Source organism: Heptranchias perlo, chromosome 20 (assembly GCF_035084215.1).
Source record: "Heptranchias perlo isolate sHepPer1 chromosome 20, sHepPer1.hap1, whole genome shotgun sequence".
Classification (NCBI taxonomy): domain Eukaryota; kingdom Metazoa; phylum Chordata; class Chondrichthyes; order Hexanchiformes; family Hexanchidae; genus Heptranchias; species Heptranchias perlo.
Window position 1 is genome coordinate 23,955,635 of NC_090344.1, and position 19,096 is coordinate 23,974,730.

Here is a 19,096-nt window from a genome sequence, read left to right on the forward strand (position 1 = left end):
ACAACCTGCCAACACGAAAATGACCTGTTCATTGCGAAGTTTTCTGTACGTCAACAAATCCCCAATCCATGCGAATATATTACCCACAATCCCATGAGCCCTACTTTTGTTTAACAACATTTTGTGTGGCAACTTATCGAATGTCTTTTGAAAGTCCAAATATTCTACATCCACTGGTTCTCCCTTATCTACCCTGCTATCTACACACTCAAAACCTCTCATAGAGTTGTCAAACACGATTTCCCTTTCATAAAACCGTGTTCCATGTGCCTAATCATATTATGAGTTTCTAAGTGCCATGTTACCACGCCCCTAGTAATAGATTTTCCCAATTTCCACACTACTATTGTCAGGCTAAATGGGCTGTAGTTCACTGTTTTCTCTCTCCCTCCTTTCTTTAATGGCGGGGTTACATTTGGTACCTTCCAATCCATGGGGACCTTTCTAGAATCCTGGGAACTCTGGATGGTAAATCCAATGCATCCATTTTCTCTGCAGCCACCTCTTTTAAAACCCGAGGATGTTGGCTATCATGTCCAATGAATTTGTTAGCTTTTAGTCCCATTAATTTCTCCAGTTCTTTTTCATTACTAATCTTCATTGCTTTAGGTTCCTCACTCTCATTAGAACCTTGGTTCCCCAATAATTCTGGTATGATTTTTGTGTCTTCTACTGTGAAGACAGATACAAAATACTTGTTTAACGTCTCTGCCATTTCCGTTTTCTCCATTGTAAATCCTCCTGTCTCTGTCACCAAGGGACCCATGTTTACTTTCGCTAATCTCTTGCTTTATACACACTTGTAGAAGCTCTTTCAATCCATTTTAATATTTCTTGCTGGTTTACCCTCATTCTATTTTCTCCCATTTTAACAATTTCTTGGTCATCCTTTGCTGATTTCTAAAAACCCTCCTATTCTTCAGGGTTACTACTCTTTTTGGCAACATTGTAAGCCTCTTTTAACCGAATACTATCATTAATTTCTCCAGTTAACCAAGGTTGCACCACTTTTCCGGTGAAGTTTTTAATCCTCAAGGGAATGTAATTTTGTTGAAGAATTATGAATTATTTCTTTAAATGTTTGCCATTGCTTATCTACCATCATATTTTTAATCTAATTTCCCAAACTACCTAAGCCAACTCACCCCTCATAACTAAGTTATTGGTTTTGTTTGAATTTAAGACCCTAGTTTCGGACTTAACGACATCACTCTCAAACTCAATATGAAATTCTATCATATTATGATCATTCTTCCCCATGGGATCATTTACGATTAGATTACTAATTAAACTTGTCTCATTACACAATACTAGATCTAAAATAGCCCGTTCCATTGTTGGTTCCTCGACATATTGATCTAGATAACTGTCTCGAATGCATTCCATGAACATAAAACAGCTTATCTTGAGTTGCTAACATGAAGTCTGCACGATGGGATGACTTACGACTAGAAGACACGATCAGGTTGCCAGGTGAATTAGATGTTTGGTGCAAACACGGAGAATTAATGAAACCAAGACTTCGCTGCAGATCAGGGGGTTGGAAAGAAAGATGCTGGGCATTGAGAGGCGAAGGATTTTGTAGATAGCAGGATGAATGGACAAAAGGATCTCAACTCCCTGCTTCTTTTCGACACTGATAAATCTAGACAAAAATCTCATCTCCGTGCTTCTTTCAGATAATGAATGTCTTAATGCTCAAGAGATCACTGATCCAAGCCAATTATCTCCACTCGCACTCTCCTTCCAATCTTCCACACGTTGCTTAGCTTTGAAATTGTTCATTTTTTCACACTGGGATTCAATTTAACATAAGACATAAGAAATAGGAGCAGGAGTAGGCCAATCGGCCCCTCGAGCCTGCTCCGCCATTCAATAAGATCATGGTGAATCTCCTCTGCACCCTCTCCAAAGCGATCACATCCTTCCTGTAGTGTGGCGACCAGAACTGCACACAGTACTCCAGCTGTGGCCTAACCAGTGTTTTATACAGCTCCATCATAACCTCCTTGCTCTTATATTCTATGCCTCGGCTAGTAAAGGCAAGTATCCCACATGCCTTCTTTACCACCTTATCTAACTGTTCCGCCACCTTCAGGGATCTGTGAACTTGCACACCAAGATCCCTCTGATCCTCTGTCTTACCTAGGGTCCTCCCATTCACAGGAGGAGCGCGTTCGGAGCAGGTAAGAGGATTGGAGCAAGAGGCTCAATAAACCCCGGGGCCCGGGTCCGGGCTCAGGCCCAGGCTCAGGCTTTACAAACCGCGAGTGCGGCCCCAGACCCGAATGTATTCCCTTGCCTTGTTAGTCCCTCCAAAGTGCATCACCTCGCACTTTTCCGGGTTAAATTCCATTTGCCACTGTTCCGCCCATCTGACCATCCCATCTATATCGTCCTGCAGACTGAGGCTATCCTCCTCGCTATTTACCACCCTACCAATTTTTGTATCATCAGCGAACTTACTGATCATACCTTTTACATTCATATTCAAGTTGTTAATGTAGACCACAAACAGCAAGGGCCCCAGCACAGATCCCTGTGGTACCCCACTGGCCACAGGCTTCTAGTCACAAAAACAACCTTCGACCATCACCCTCTGCCTTCTGCCACTAAGCATTTTGGAGTATTTCTCCATTCAAATAATATTTTGCTTTTTATTTTTTCCTCCAAAAGTGGATGAATTCACATTTTCCCACATTATATTCCATCTGCCAAATTTTTGCCCATTCGCTTAACCTGTCAGCATCCCTTCGCAGACACTTTGTGTCCTCATCGCAACTTGCTTTTCCACCTATCTTTGTGTCATCAGCAAATTTGGCCACAAGACACTTTGTTCCTTCATCCAAGTCATTGATATATATTGGAAATAGTTGAGGCCCCAGCACTGATCCCTGCGGCACCCCACGAGTTATTGGAAATTCCTATAAATTTACGCTCCTCCTATTGGTGCGGAACTCTCCTTAATCACCAGGGCGGGGTTAATGGTGAGACTGGCAAACTGAGGTGCAGTTGGAAAATAAACCTTAATTGAACCCGTCAGTTGCAATATTTAATAAAACAAATTTAATAAAAGTTACCGAAAAAAATATTTTCTGGAGTTCACCAAAGTGGGGGGTGGGTGGGCGCGTCAACGCTGTGTGTTTGTGCCGGTTAAAATGGCACCAAGGGCTGCGGTTTCAGTTCATTTTCTAATCCTTGGTCCAAACGCGCTTCCAATCGATTTCCTTTTCGGCCAGATATTAAGATCATCAATGGAGGCTGCATCACCCAGCATGCTGCGCGGTACAGATTGTGCCCTGTCTGAATCAGTGGAGCACAGGGCGCAGGCGCAGTAATGACTCAATGTTGGTAAGTGTGTCCTGAGCATGCGCGGTCAGTCGAGGCTGCGGGAGGAGCGCGTTCGGTGCAGGTGAGAGGGTCGGAGCAAGAGGATCAATAAACCCCGGGGCCCGGGTCCGGGCTCAGGCCCAGGCTCAGGCTTCACAAACCCCGAGTGCGGCCCCAGACCCGAATATAAAACAGTGAACATTATCCCCCCTCACTACCCGCCGGTTTCCGGTTTCTCCCGTTTCGCTCCGGACCAACTCTCAACAAAAGGCCGCGGACCCGCGCATGCGCGGTGTAAACTGGGAATTCTCAGGGAGCGTCTGTAAATGAAGGAGAAATGGTGATCGGTCAGGGAGCGTCTTTAAATGAAGGAGAATTGGTGATCGGTCAGGAAGTGTCTGTAAATGAAGGAGAAATGGTGATCGGTCAGGGAGCGTCTTTAAATGAAGGAGAAATGGTGATCGGTCAGGAAGTGTCTGTAAATGAAGGAGAAATGGTGATCGGTCAGGGAGCGTCTTTAAATGAAGGAGAAATGGTGCTCTCTGTATCTTTCGTCATCCAGGGATCTCGAGCTTTGGAGGCCGTTCCATTCCTCCTCATGGGAATCTGTCTGCTCTCCACCCAAAGCAACTCCTCCTTGAAGGCCTCACATTGTTCAATTACTGTTTTGTTGCCAAATTTTGATCCCAATCCACCTGGACAAGATCCCTTTTTAACTCACTGAAATTATCCCTCCTCCATTTAAGTATTTTCACATTTGTTTGCTCCTTGTCCTTTTCCAAACTATTCTAACCCTAATGAGATTATGATCACTGCTGCCCCACTGAAACATGCTCCACCTGCCCCACTGAAACATGCTCCACACCCAGCCCACTGCTGTACTCACATTTACTCTCTCATACTCACTCTCTCACATTCACTCTCTCACATTCACTCTCTCACATTCACATTCACTCTCTCAAACTCACTCTCTCACATTCACTCTCTCACGCTCACTCTCTCACATTCACTCTCACCCACTGTCACATTCACTCTCTCATGCTCTCTCACCCTTTTGCTAATGGTTTTAGGACACCGAAAGGTGATGCGATGGGTTTGGATTTCACCACAGGGAGGAGGGACAGTGTGTGGGACGGGGATCTTTAGAGGAACAAGAGAGGAAAGAATGTTCCATAGAAACTAGAATTGTCTGTTCTGAATTTATATCCTCTATTTACAGTGATAACTTTTATAACCTCCTTTTACAGGGTATGAGACAGGGAGGAATTGCAGAGGGAAACTCAAACCAAAGATCACGTCAAATCTGACAGTCACTCGATTCATCAGGATCTGAATATCATCGGCCTCTGTTCTGTCTGTGGGAGAAGATTTCAAACAACAGTGTCAGCGGAAAAGCACCGAGTGAGAGTGTTCCAGTGCACTGAATGTGGAAAGAGCTTTTGCCAGTTACACAGCCTGAAAAATCACCGCACCATTCACAGCGGGGAGAAACCGTACACGTGTTCTGTGTGTGGACGAGGCTTCGTCTGATCGTCCAACCTGGAGAGACACAAGGACACCCACACCACGGAGAAACCATGGAAATGTGGGGACTGTGGGAAGGGATTCAATTACCCGTCAGAGCTGGAAACTCATCGACACAGTCACACTGGGGAGAGGCCGTTCTCCTGCTCCGTGTGTAAGAAGAGATTCACTCAGTCATCCAACCTGCTGAGACACCAGCGAGTTCACACTGATAAGAGACCTTTTAAATGTTCTGACTGTGAGAGGAGCTTTAAAAGCAAAATTAATCTGCTGAGACATCAAAGCGCTCACACTGGGGAGAGGCCGTTCTCCTGTTCCTTGTATAAGAAAAGATTTACTCGATCATCCCACCTGATGGCACACCAGCGAGTTCACACTGAGGAGAGGCCGTTCTCCTGCTCTGTGTGTGGGAAGAGATTCACTCAGTCCTCCACCCTGCTGAGACACCATCGAGTTCACACTGGGGAGAGGCCGTTCTCCTGCTCTGTGTGTGGGAAGAGATTCACTCAGTCATCCAACCTGCTGATACACCAGCGACTTCACTCAGATGAGAGACCTTTTAAATGTTCCGTCTGTGAGAAGAGGTTTAAAAGCAAAATTAATCTGCTGACACACCAACGCACTCACACTGGGGAGAGGCCGTTCTCCTGCTCCGTGTGTAAGAAGAGATTTACTCGGTCATCCCACCTGCTGAGACACCAACGAGTTCACACTGGGGAGAGGCCGTTCTCTTGTTCTGTGTGTAAGAAGAAATTTAATCGTTCATACACCCTGCTGAGACACCAGCGAGTTCACACTGATGAGAGACCTTTTAAATGTTCTGACTGTGAGATGAGGTTTAAAAGCACAAATGATCTGCTGAGACACCAACACACTCACACTGGGGAGAGACTGTTCACCTGCTCCGTGTGTGGGAAGGGATTCACTAATTCATCCCACCTTCTGAGACATCAACTTGTTCACACTATTGAGTGACCTTTTAATGCAGTGACTATGAGAAGAGCTTTAAAAGCTGACACATCAACTCGCGCCCATTGGGGAGAGACTGTTCACCTGCTCCGTGTGTGGGAAGGGATTCACTCAGTCATCACACGTGCTGAGACACCAGCGAGTTCACATATGACTGCAGGGGTTGGATTCTGCTGTTAATCCCTTCCAGGACTGAACCATGTTCATTCTGACAGTTGGGGTTTGTTTCTGCTGATGTTAATAACCCCTATCAGTGGGCTGGAGTTTAATTTTCTGGATATCTGCTAAATAAATCAGCTTAGTTTCAAACACCTTGTTGTCGATTTTGGTCTTCAACACCTGCGTGTTTAGCATCACCTGACTGGAACTCAGAAAGGACAATCTGGGGGGAGGATCGTCCGGTGGGAACAGAACTTCAGCCTGGACACAGTCCTTCAGGGCCACACTGAGAGGGGCAAACGGCACTTTGGTCTTTCTTGTCTCTCTTTCCTGACAGCAAAGTTGCCGTGCGGGTTAATCTTGAGGCGTGTAAGAAATGTGTCCCAGCCGCTCTCTTTTATGGTTCAGGGCTCCGAGGAACGGAACAAAAGGGTCCTGTACAATGGTGTTTATGAGTCAGGAAGAGCAAGAACAATGTGTAAGGATTAACCCATTAACAGATATAATTCAGTATAATTATAATCAATAGTAGAAGTACAATTAAATGTACTATGAATCAATGTGTCTATAAATGTAAACTGTACTGTGTATTAATATAGTATGAACCATGTCACGTGTATTCAATAAGAAAGTGCTGGTGGGCCGAGAAGGATGCATGATGGTTATTATAGTCAAGTTTGCAGTTAAAACTAATAGGATGCTGACAACATTAAAGTGGGAATTAACAGACTGTGGGTCAATCAGAGGCACTAAGGGAGGATGTGCTGGAATAGCATAATGTCTAAAAGACGTAGATAACTGGGACTGAAGGTTAATTAAATCAAGGAGTCACGCAGGCTTAGGCCTCTCTATCTCGAGCCTCCGCAAGCTAGTGAATAGAAGTCTGTTTATACAAACGGTTCTGTGAAGGCTGGCAATGTAAACTCTAAGATAAGGTTCTGTTAAGTCTGTAACAAGGCACGGATGGTACCAGGAGTTATGCTTGGAATGTAACTTCTAAAGGTTGAGAGACATGAATAATGGTGAGGCTGAGAGATGTGGATGTGATAGTGAACTGCCACATTGACTGAAAATGGGGATAAGAAGAGACCTCAAAATCTGAGGAAGGCGCACAAGATTCTGGCAAGGAAGAAGAGAACTCTTCAGTCAACAGATCACAGCGAGAGAGAGAGAGAGAGACCGCACCGTAGTCACTTGGAGGGATACTTCCGAGGTTTCAAGGAACAGACTGTGACTTTTTCTCTTTTTTAAGTATCACCTTTTTTGTACTAATTGTGATGTGCTTAATAAATCTGTTTTGCCTTCAACCACAATACCAGTACCAGTGGTGATCTTGCTGTTGTCAGGAACCAGTCCTTAGATTGGATTAGATTATAATCCTGAAAATAGTGGTTTAAATCCTACAATTGACGACCACGAAGGGACTATTTTTGACAACAGCCAAAACCTGGTATTACTGGATATAGGGTAACCAGAGAACCATGGAAAAGATACAGCACAGAAGGGGGCCATTCGGCCCATCGTGTCGGCGTCGGCTCGAAGAACAACCAGTTGCCCATTCTAATCCCACTTTCCAGCACCTGGTCCATAGCCCTGCAGCTTACAGCACTTTCGGTGCAGGTACAGGTACTTTTTAAAAGAGTTGAGGGTCCCTGCCTCTACCACCAATTCAGGCAGGGAATTCCAAACACCCACCACCCTCTGGGTAAAAAAGTTTTTCCTCATGTCCCCACTAATCCTTCTGCCAATCATCTTAAATCTATGTCCTCTAGTTCTTGACCTCTCCACTAGGGGAAACAGATACTTCCTGTCGACTCAATCCAGTCCCCTCATCATTTTGTAAAACTCAATCAAGTCTCCCCTCAGCCTCCTTTGCTCCAAGAAAAACAACCCCAGCCTATCCAATCTCTCCTCATAGCTGCAATTTACAAACCCTGGCAACATTCTTCTAAATCTTCCCTGCACTCTCTCCAGAGCAATTACATCCTTCCTGTAATGTGGTGACCAGAACTTCTCACAATATTCCAGCTGTGGCCTTACCAGCATTTTATACAATTCCATCATTACATCCCTGCTTATGTATTCTATACCTTGGCCGATATCGGAGAGCATTCCATATGCCTTCTTCACAACCTTATCTACCTGTACTGCCGCATTCAGGAACCTGTGCACATGCACTCCATGGTATCTCACTTCCTCTCCGCCTCTCAATATATTCCCGTTTACTGTTTGCCCTCCCTAAGTGCATTATCTCACACTTCTCCGGGTTGAACTGCATTTGCCACTTTTCCGCCCATTCCACTAACCCATTCATATCTTCTTGGAGTCTGCAGCTATCCTCTTCACGATCAGCTACACGGTCAATTTGTGTGTCGTCTGCAATTTGCTAATCATGCCCCCTACATTCAAGTCCAAATCATTAATGTATACCACAAACAGCAAGGGACCCAACACTGTGCCCTGCGGCACACCACTGGAAATGGACTTCCATTCGCAAAGACATGCATCGAATTATAAGCTTTGTTTCCTGTTACTGAGCCAATTTTGGATCTAATTCACCACATTTCCCTGTATCCCATGGGCTTTTACCTTTCTGACCAGTCTGCCACGTGGGACCTTGTCAAATGCCTTACTACAATCCATGGAGACAACATCCACTGCACTACCCTCATCAATCCTCCTTGTCACTTCCTCAAAGAATTCAATCAGATTTGTAAGGCATAACCTTCCCTGAACAAATCCATGCTGACTATCCCTGATTAAACCATGCCTTTCCAAGTGACAGTTTATCCCATCTCTCAGTATTGATTCGAATAGTTTGCCCACCACCGAGGTAAGACTGACCGGCCAATAATTGTTCAGCCTTTCCCTCGTATCCTTTTTAAACCATGGTACTACGTTTGCAGTCTTCCAGTCCTCCGGTACCTCCCCTGTATCTAGTGAGGATTGGAAAATGATCCTCAGAGCATCCGCTATTTCCTCCCTGGCTTCCTTCAATAGCCTAGGAAACAATCCATCCGGCCCTGGTGACTTATCAACTTTCAAGGATTCCAGTCCATCTAGTACTTCCTCTCTCGTTATGTTTACCTTATCCAATATTTCACAACTCTCCCCTTCAACTACTACGTCCGGATCATCCCCTTCCTTTGTGAATACGGAGACAAAATATTCATTTAAAACCCTACCCACATCCTGTGCTTCTACACACAAGTTACCCTTATCATCCCTGATAGGTCCCACCTTTTCCTTCACTATCCTCTTGTTCTTAATGTACTGATAAAACATCTTTGGGTTTTCTTTAATCTTACCAGCTCATATTTTTTCATGCCCTCCCTTTGCTTTCCTTATTTCCTTTTTTACGTCATCCCTGTACTTTCCATACTGCCCTAGGCTTTCTGCAGTATTTCGTTTTCTGTGACAGTCATATGCTTTCTTTTTCTGCTTTATCTTGCCCTGTATACTTCGAGACAACCAGGGGGCTCTAAATTTGGCAGTGTCACCCTTTTCATTGAGGGGACGTGTCTGCATTGCACCCATAGAATTTCACTTTTTAGTGCCTCCCACTGGCTTGCCACTGATTTCTCCTCAAGTAGTTGTGTCCAGTCCACTTCTGCCAAATCACCTCTTAGAGCTGTAAAATTTGCCTTCCCCAAATTTAAAACGTTTACTCCTGATTTAACTTTGTCCTTTTCCATAATAATGCTAAAACTAACTGAATTATGGTCACTATCCCCAATATAGTCACCCACTGTCACTGCACCCACTTGTCCATCTTCATTTCCCATCTAGACTAAATCTAGAATTGCATCCCCTCTTGTTGGGCTTGTCACGTACTGGCTAAAAAAGTTCTCCTGGACACCGATCAAGAATTTTGCACCCTCTGTGCCCCTTATGCTGTTTGAATCCCAGTTGATGTTAGGATAGTTGAAGTCCCCGACTATTATTGCCCTCTTGTTTTTGCACTCAGAAATTTGCTGACATATTTGTTCTTCTATCTCTCTTTTGCTATTCGGGGGTCGATAGTACACGCCTAGTAGTGTGACAGCCCCTTTTTTATTTCTTAGCTCAACCCATATGGCCTCAATTGATGATCCATTTAGCATATCACCCCTCCTCACAACTGTAATTGACTCTTTAACCAATAATGCTACCACCATCCATTTTATCACCCACTCTATCCTGCCTGAAAACTCAATAGCCTGCGAAACAATCCAATATTGAGCTGCCAATTATCCCCCTCTTTAACCCAGGTTTCCATTAAAGCAATGATATCATGCCGCCATGTGTCTATCTGTGCTCTCAGCTCATAGAACCATAGAAACATAGAATAAATACAGCACAGAAGAGGGCCATTCGGCCCATCGTGTCCGCGCCGGCTCGAAGAACAACGAGGTGCCCATTCTAATCCCACCTTCCAGCACCCAGTCCGTAGACCTGCATCTTACAGCACTTTAGGTGCAGGTCCAGGTACTTTTTAAATGAGTTGAGGGTCCCTGCCTCTACCATCAATTCGGGCAGTGAATTCCATACACCCACCACCCTCTGGGTAAAAAAGTTTTTCCTCATGTCCCCTCTAATCCTTCCGCCAATCAGTTTAAATCTATGTCCTTCTTGAACTCTCTGCTAGGGGAAACAGGTACTTCCTGTCTACTTTATCTCGGCCCCTCATAATTTTGTACACTATTTATATCACCCCATCCGCTTTGTTTGTAATACTCCTTCCATTGAAGTATATGCCCTTTAACCCCGTCAAATTCCTGTGCTGAACACTATTTAACCTTTGCTTCTTTTGCCTTTCTGAGTCGCTAACTACGTAACTAACTGCTTTTCTACTTCCCGTTTCCTGGTCTGAATTTGTCCTATCTTTACCTGCCCTTTGCTGCCCATTCCTCTGCGATATAGCTTAAACCGTCACCAACAGAACTAGCAAAAGCCCCCATGAGGATATTGGTCCCGGTTCTGCTTGGGTGCAACCCATCTCAGAAGGTGGGATGAAAAAGTGAATCCCTTCCCACACAGAGGAGGTGAACAGTCTCTCCCCAGTGTGAGTGTGTTGGTGTTTCAGGAGATCATTTGTGCTTTTAAAGCCCTCTCACAGTCAGAACATTTAAAGGTCTCTCCCCAGTGTGAACTCGCTGGTGTGACAGAAGGTGGGATGACTGAGTAAATCTCTTCTTACACATGGAGCAGGTGAACGTGCTCTCCGAAGTGTGAGTGCGTTGGTCTCTCAGCAATTCGTTTCCACTTTTAAAGCTCTTCTCACAGTCAGAACATTTAATGGGTCTCTCATCAGAGTGAAATCGTTGGTGTGACAGAAGGTGGGATGACCGAGTGAATCTCTTCTTACACACGGAGCAGGTGAACGGTCTCTCCCCAGTGTGAGTGCGCTGGTGTCTCCAGAATTCGTTTCTGCTTTTAAAGCTCTTCTCACAGTCACTGAGTTAAAAGGTCTCTCCCCAGTGTGAACAAGTTGATGTCTGACAAGGTGGGATGAATTAGTGAATCCCTTCCCACACACAGAGCAGGTGAACAGTCTCTCCCCAGTGTGAGTGCGTTGGTGTCTCCACAGTTCGTTTCTGCTTTTAAAGCTCTTCTCACAGTCAGAACATTTCAAAGGTCTCTCCCCAGAGTGAACTAGCTGGTGCATTAGCAGTTCAGATGAAATAATGAATCCCTTCCCACACATGGAGCAGATGAACGGCCTCTCCCCAGTGTGAGTGCGTTGGTGTTTCAGCAGATTACATTTGCTTTTAAACCTCTTCTCACAGTCAGAACATTTAAAAGGTCCATCATCGGAATGAACTCGCTGGTGTCTCAGCAGGTTGGATGACCGAGTGAATCTCTTCTCACACACGGAGCAGGAGAACCGCCTCTCCCCAGTTTGAGTGCGCTGGTGTATCAGGAGGCTGTATGTCAGAGTGAATCCCTTCCCACACACGGAGCAGATGAACTGCCTCTCCCCAGTGTGTCTGCGTCAATGAGTTTCCAGCTCTGACGGGTAATTGAATCCCTTCCCACAGTCACCACATTTCCACGGTTTCTCCGTGGTCCGGGTGTCCTTGTGTCTCTCCAGGTTGGACGATCAGTTGAAGCCTCGTCCACACACAGAACACGTGTACAGTTTCTCCCCGCTGTGAATGGTGTGATGTTTTTTCAGGCTGTGTAACTGGTGAAAGCTCTTTCCACAGTCAGTGCACTGGAACACTCTCACTCGGGTGTGTGTGTCTCGGTGCTTTTCCTTTCACACTGATGTTTGAAATCTTCTCCCAGAGATAGAACAGACGAACATTTCTCCTTCCACATTCAAAGACCGATGATATTCAGGTCCTGATGAATCGAGTGACTCTGTCAGATCTTGACGTGGTCTTTGGTTTGAGTTTCCCGTCTGCACATCCTCCCCTTCCAATACCCTGTAAAATGAATTTACAAAAGTCATCACTGAAAGTACAGGATGGAAATTCAGAACAGGCTAATCCAGTTGCTATGGAATATTCTTTCCTCTCTTGTTCCCCCAAAGCTATAAATACCCGTCCCACACGCTCTCCCTCCTCCCTGTGCTGAAATCCAAACCCATTGCATCATCTTTCAGTGGTCCTAAACCATGAGTGAAAGGGTGAGAGAGCGTGAGAGAGTGAATGTGAGAGAGTGAATGTGAGAATGAATGTGAGAGAGTGAATGTGAGTTCAGCAGTGGGCTCGGTGTGGAGAATGAAGTGGGGCAGGTGGAGCATGTTTCAATGGGGCAGCAGTGATCATAATCTCATTAGGTTTAGAATAGTTACGGAAAAGGAAAAGGAACAAACAAATGTGAAACGACGTAACTGGAGGAGGGCTAACTTCAGTGAGTTAAAAAGGGATCTTGTCCAGGTGGATTGGAATCAAAAATTGGCAACAAAACAGTAATTGAACAATGGGAGACCTTGAAGGAGGAGTTGGTTCAGGTACAGAGCAGACAGATCCCCACGGGGGAGAAAGGAAGGGCATCCAAAGCTAGAGCTCCCTGGATGACTAAAGAGATAGAGATTAAAATGAAACAGAAAGAGGAGGCTTATGACGAATTTAAGGTTCATAATACAGTAGTGAACCAGGCTGAACAAAGAAAGTACAGAGGAGATCTAAAAAAGGGAATAAGAGGTGCAAAGAGAGATTATGAGAATAGATTGGTGGTTAACATAAAAGGGAATCCAGAAGTCTTTTATAAACATATAAATAGTAAAGGGCGAGTCAGAGGAAGGGTGGGGTCGATTTGGGACAAAAAAGGAGATCTTCTTGTGGAGTCAGAGGGCATGGCTGAGGCACTAAATGAATACTTTACATCCGTCTTCACCAGAGAAGAGGATTCTGCCATTGTACAGTAAAGGAGGAGGTATTACTGATATTGGTGACGATAAAAATAGGTAAAGAGGAGGTACTTAAAAGATTGGCAGTGCTCAAAGTAAAAAAGTCTTTCGGTCCAGATGGCTCGCCTCCGAGATTACTGAGGGAAGTCAGGGTGTAGATAGCGGAGGCTCTGACCACAATCTTCCAATCCTCATTGGATATGGGAGTGGTGTCTGAGGACTGGAGGATTGCAAGTGTTACACCCCTGTTCAAAAATGTGGGAGAGGGATAAACCCAGCAATTACAGGCCAGTCAGCCTAACGTCGGTGGTGGGAAACTTCCAGAGACCAGAATCCGGGACAAAATTAATTCTCACTTGGAAGAACGTGGGTTAATAAATGACAGTCAATATAGATTTGTTAAAAGTAAAATCATGTCTGTCTAATTTGATTGAGTTCTTCAAAGAAATAACGGAGAGGGTTGATGAGGGTATTGCACTCGATGTTGTGTACATGGACATTTAAAAGGCGTTTGGTAAAGTACCACCTAATGGAACTGTTAGTAAAATTGAAGCCCATGGGAGCATGGATAGAAAATTTGCTGCCAGACAATGTGGAGAACAGTGGTGAATCATTGTTTCACAGACTGGAAGGAAGTATACAGTGATGTTCCACAGGCGTTGGTATTTGGACCATGAGTCTTTTTGAGATATATTAATTACCTAGACATGTAACCAGTGGGCTGCCGCAAGGATCAGTGCTTGGGCCTCAGCTATTTACAATATATATCAATGACTTAGATGATGGAACTGAGTGTAATGTATCCAAGTTTGCTGATGATATCAAGCTAGGTGGGAAAGTAAGCTGTGAGGAGAACACAAAGAGTCTGGAAAGGGATATAGACAGGTTAAGTGAATGGGCAAGTAGGTTGTAGATAGAGTATTATGTGGGGAAATGTGAGGTTATTCACTTTGGTAGGAAGAATAGAAAAACAGAATACTTTTTAAATGGTGAGAAAATATTAAATGTTCGTGTTCAGAGAAATTAAGGTGCCCTCGTACAAAAAACACAAAGTTAACTTACTGGTACAGCAAGCAACCAGGAAGGCAAATGGAAAGTTAGAATTTATTGCAAGGGGGTTGGAGTTGCTCCCTGACCGATCACTATTTGTCCTTTATTTACAGACGCTCTCTGACCGATCACTGTTTCTCCTTCATTTTCAGATGCTCCCTGACCCATCACCATTTCTCCTTCATTTACAGACGCCCCCTCACCGAACACCATTTCTCCTTCATTTACAGACGCTCCCTGACCGATCAACATTTCTCCTTCATTTACAGACGCTCCCTGACCGATCAACATTTCTCCTTCATTTACAGACGCTCCCTGACCGATCACCATTTCCCCTTCATTTACAGACGCTCCCTGACCGATCACCATTTCCCCTTCATTTACAGACGCTCCCTGACCGATCAACATTTCTCCTTCATTTACAGACGCTCCCTGACCCATCACCATTTCTCCTTCATTTACAGACGCTCCCTGACCGATCACCATGTCTCCTTCATTTACAGATGCTCCCTGACCGATCACCATTTCTCATTCATTTACAGACGCTCCCTGACCGATCACCATTTCTCCTTCATTTACAGACGCTCCCTGACCCATCACCATTTCTCCTTCATTTACAGACGCTCCCTGACCGATCACCATGTCTCCTTCATTTACAGATGCTCCCTGACCGATCACCATTTCTCATTCATTTACAGACGCTCCCTGACCGATCACCATTTCTCCTTCATTTACACACACTCCCTGACCGATCACCATTTCTCCTTCATTTACAGACGCTCCCTGACCGATCACCATTTCTCCTTCATTTACAGACGCTCCCTGATTCGATGAGTCACGAGGTTTGACGCTGACTCTGCGCATGCTCGGAGGCCGCGGGCCGTTTGTTGAGTTTCGGGTCTGATCTAAACCGGAGCCCCCGGAGTGTAGAGAGAGAGAGGAGAATGTTCACTGTTTGATATTCGGGCCCGGGGCCGCACTCGGGGTTTGTGAAGCCCCCGCCCCCTCCCCCGGGGTTTATTAACCCGCTCCCCCCGCCCATCTCTCACCTGTTGCGGACACGATCTCGGCCTCACTCCCCGCCCGCCGCGCATGCTCAGCTCACACTGCCCGGGTGATTGACGGGAGCTCCGGACCAATAGGAAGAGCGGAGAGGGACTGGAGGACCGAGCGGGCGGTTGGTCCTCCAACCAATGGGAGTGTGTGAGGGGCGGGACTTGCGGCACCGAGTGGGCGGGGCTGAGCCCGGATCTCCCTCATTGGCTGAAACTCTGCCTCATTTTGAAAGCTGATTGGTGTGAAACTCTTGGGGAAAACTGGCCCTTTGTGTTGTGGAGAAAAACCGATGGAACCGAGTGGGTGGAGCAAAGATTTCAACATTGGGAATGAAATGGATTAATTCAGGACAGACAGCAGGGATTATTGGAGGGAATAACACAGTGTGGGGATAAAATGCAATGGAGGTTGTGAAGATGGATTGTTAAAAAGTGTTTGAGAAGATGCCGGACAGGAGGCTTGTTGATCAGATTCAAGCTCCAGATCCCTTTCAACCCTCACACAACACAAACCCATCAATCTCAATATTGAACATTTCAATCGAGCCCCAGCATCCACAGCCTTTCGGGGAAGTGAGTTTATGATTTCCACCACCATTTGTGTGAAAAATTACTATCTTATTTTGCTCATAAATGACCGAGCTCTAATGTTAAGATCATCAAGAAGTTGTCAGATGGAGTATCATGTGGGGAAATGTGAAATTATTCACTTTGGTGGGAAGAATAGAAAAGCAGAATATTTTTTTAAAAGGTGAGAGACTAAGAAATGCTGTTGTTCAGAGGGTTTTGGGTGTCCTTGTACACGGATCACAGAAAGTTAATATGCAGGTACAGCAAACAATTAGGAAAGCAAATAGTATGTTGGCCTTTATTGCAAGTGGGTTGGAGAATAAGAGTCAGGAAGTCTTGCTGCAATTATATGGGGCTTTGGTGAGACCACACCTGGAGTACTGTGTACAGTTTTGATCTCCTTACCGGAGGAAGGATATACTTGCCTTCGAGGGGGTGCCACAAAGGTTCACTGGATTGATTCCTGGGATGAGATGGTTGTTGTGTGAGGAGAGATTGAACAGAATGGCCCTATAATCTCTGGAATTTAGAAGAATGAGAGGTGATCTAATTGACACGTCTAAAATTCTTAGAGGGCTTGACAGGGTAGATGCTGAGAGGCTGTTTCCCCTGGCTGGAGAGTCTCGAACTAGGAGGCATAGTCTCAGGATAAGGGATCTGCCATTTAGGACAGAGATAAGGAAAAATTTCTTCACTCAGAAGGTGGTGAATTTTTGGAATTCTCCACCCCAGAGGGCTGTGGACGCTCAGACGTTGAATATATACAAGAATGAGATCGAGAGATTTTTGGACACAGAAGGACTCAAGGAATCAGGCAGGAAAGTGGAGTTAAGGTAGAAGATCAGCCATGTACTTACTGAATGGCAGAGCAGGCTCGAGGGGCCGTATGGCCCACTCATGCTCCTATTTCTTATGCCCTCTTGTTCTGGATTCCTCCTCCAGATTAAAACATTTCTCTGTATCTACCTTATTGAATCCCTTTATTATTTTAATCATCTCGATGAGATCACATCTCAATGTTTTAAACTCATTGGAATAAAAACCAAGTTTATGCAACCCGTCCTCATAATTTAATCCTTTTAATCCCGGCGTCATTCTGGTGAATCTGCACTGTATCTTTCCCAAGGCCGATTTATCCCTCCTTAGGTTCGGTGCCCTGTTCTCCAGATGGGGTCTGACCAAGGTTCTTTACAACTGAAGCATCACTTCTGTATTCCAACCCCACTCAAGATAAAGGTCAACATTAAATTAGACTTGTTGATTATTGTCAAGATTTGAAAGGTATTTGCAAAGGATTCGAGGGGATCTTAGAGTTGGGATTTTTCTTTATTCTGTCCACTCAAGGAGTTTGATAACAGACTTACTCCTTTGAATTTAGTGTTGGATTATTGGGCCGTGATGTGTTTACTTGTTTGTATTTTGTTAAATACATTTGCAGAGTGGATTTAAATTGAAGACGAGATTTCCAGGCTTGATGCTCTATTCACGCATCGAAGGTGAGAGAGATGCTGTGGGACACACGATAAGTCCAGTAGCTGAAAGTGATTCACAGACTGGGTTTTGTGTTTAGTGATCCCGGGTACATTACCGATACCTTCCCTGGATCCCAAGGCTGGGAGAGGCACTCGGGAAGGACCGGGGAACTGGGACTTGGCCATGAGAGTAATTGAAGGTATGAGAACTGAATTAATCTACAGTGAGAAAGGAGAAAAGGCATAATAATCGGTAATTAGGACATCAATTAGTCTCTTACCTTGAATTCATCAAGTAATTGACCCATTCTGTTTGAAATAAAGTTGATTTATTTGACATAGATCCAGAATATTGAATTTCAGCCCAGTTATAGCGGTTATTAACATCAGCAGAAACAAATCTCAACTGCCAGATTGATGTTCTGCTGCTGAAACCCTCATCCATGCCTTTGTTTATCTCTAGACTCGACTATTCCAATGCTCTCCAGGCCCGGCCTTCCACTTTACACCCTCCGTAAACTTGAACCCACAATATCCAGATCAATAATCAGTCACATTATTCATTGTGTCACTGGCCCAGGCTGTGGAGAACACGGAGCAGCTCACACTTCCACAGCGCTGCGGTATGAGCAGGTACCGAGTCAGCCTCAGTCATGAGCACTGGAATCCACGAGTCCGGTTGTGTCAAAGGTGCACGGTGAACAATCGCCAAAGTGAAACATTTTTGCTGCTTCCCATTGATATCTCAGCTGGCAGAGTGACAAGACTGTCGTGGAAAATAAGACAAAGGCACCCCTTACATCATTTGTTCAATTCCTGCTCGAAGGAGTACGCGTGATTTTGCAATAAGCAGCAATGAGTTCAAGGTCACTCTCTTAACTTTACACGCAACGTGCAGATTAACATGTTGCCATGAAGGCACAGGACGCCTCTTTTCCTTTCTCAAACTTTAAAACTTTTTGTGTCTGTCCAAACACGGCTGTTTTGCCTCTGCTCACCAGCAGGGAGTGCTTTTGAGCAGCAATACTTCAAAACACTCAGCTCTCGCTTTCAGGTGAAAGAAGTCTTCGATCAGCACCGGACTCCATGAGTCTGAACATGTCAACAGGCGCACGGTGAACAATCACCAAAGACAATCTTTTGTATCACTTCCCTTCGATAGCTCAGCTGGTAGAGCGGAGGACTGTAGTGAATTAAACAATTGAAGTAATCCTTAGGTCGCTGGTTCAATTCCGGCTCGAAGGAGTGAGTGTGCTTTTGGAATAAGCAGCAATTACCTCAAGGTCGCTCTCTGAACTTCAACGGCAGTTTGCAGATTAACATGTTGCCACTGAGTCACAGGACACCACGTTTCCTTTCTCAAACCTGAAAGCTTTCTGTTTCTGCCCGAGCACGGCTGTTTCACTCGAGCATTTCCCTCTGCTCACCAGCAGGGAGTGCCTTTGAGCAGCAACACTTCAAATCGCCCTCAATTTCAGGCAAAAAGGTCTTCGATCAGACAGGGCTCACGCTGCTCCCTCAAGCTCGGGCGGCTGTTGCTTTCCGGTGACCTCGTCTTCCTTCCGAAGGCTCGGGCTCTTCTCAGCATCATTCATGATTACTGTGGCTTCCCGTTCTGCTGTTCCTCA

At 45.1% G+C, this 19,096-nt stretch overlaps 1 non-coding gene across 1 annotated transcript; it reads left to right on the forward strand.

Annotated features, from left to right (window-relative positions):
* The first annotated feature begins 18,620 nt into the window (after positions 1–18,620).
* Positions 18,621–18,713, forward strand: trnay-gua (transfer RNA tyrosine (anticodon GUA)). The gene is made up of 2 exons: positions 18,621–18,657; positions 18,678–18,713. It is a non-coding gene; the product is annotated as a tRNA-Tyr (tRNA).
* Positions 18,714–19,096: the final 383 nt, after the last annotated feature.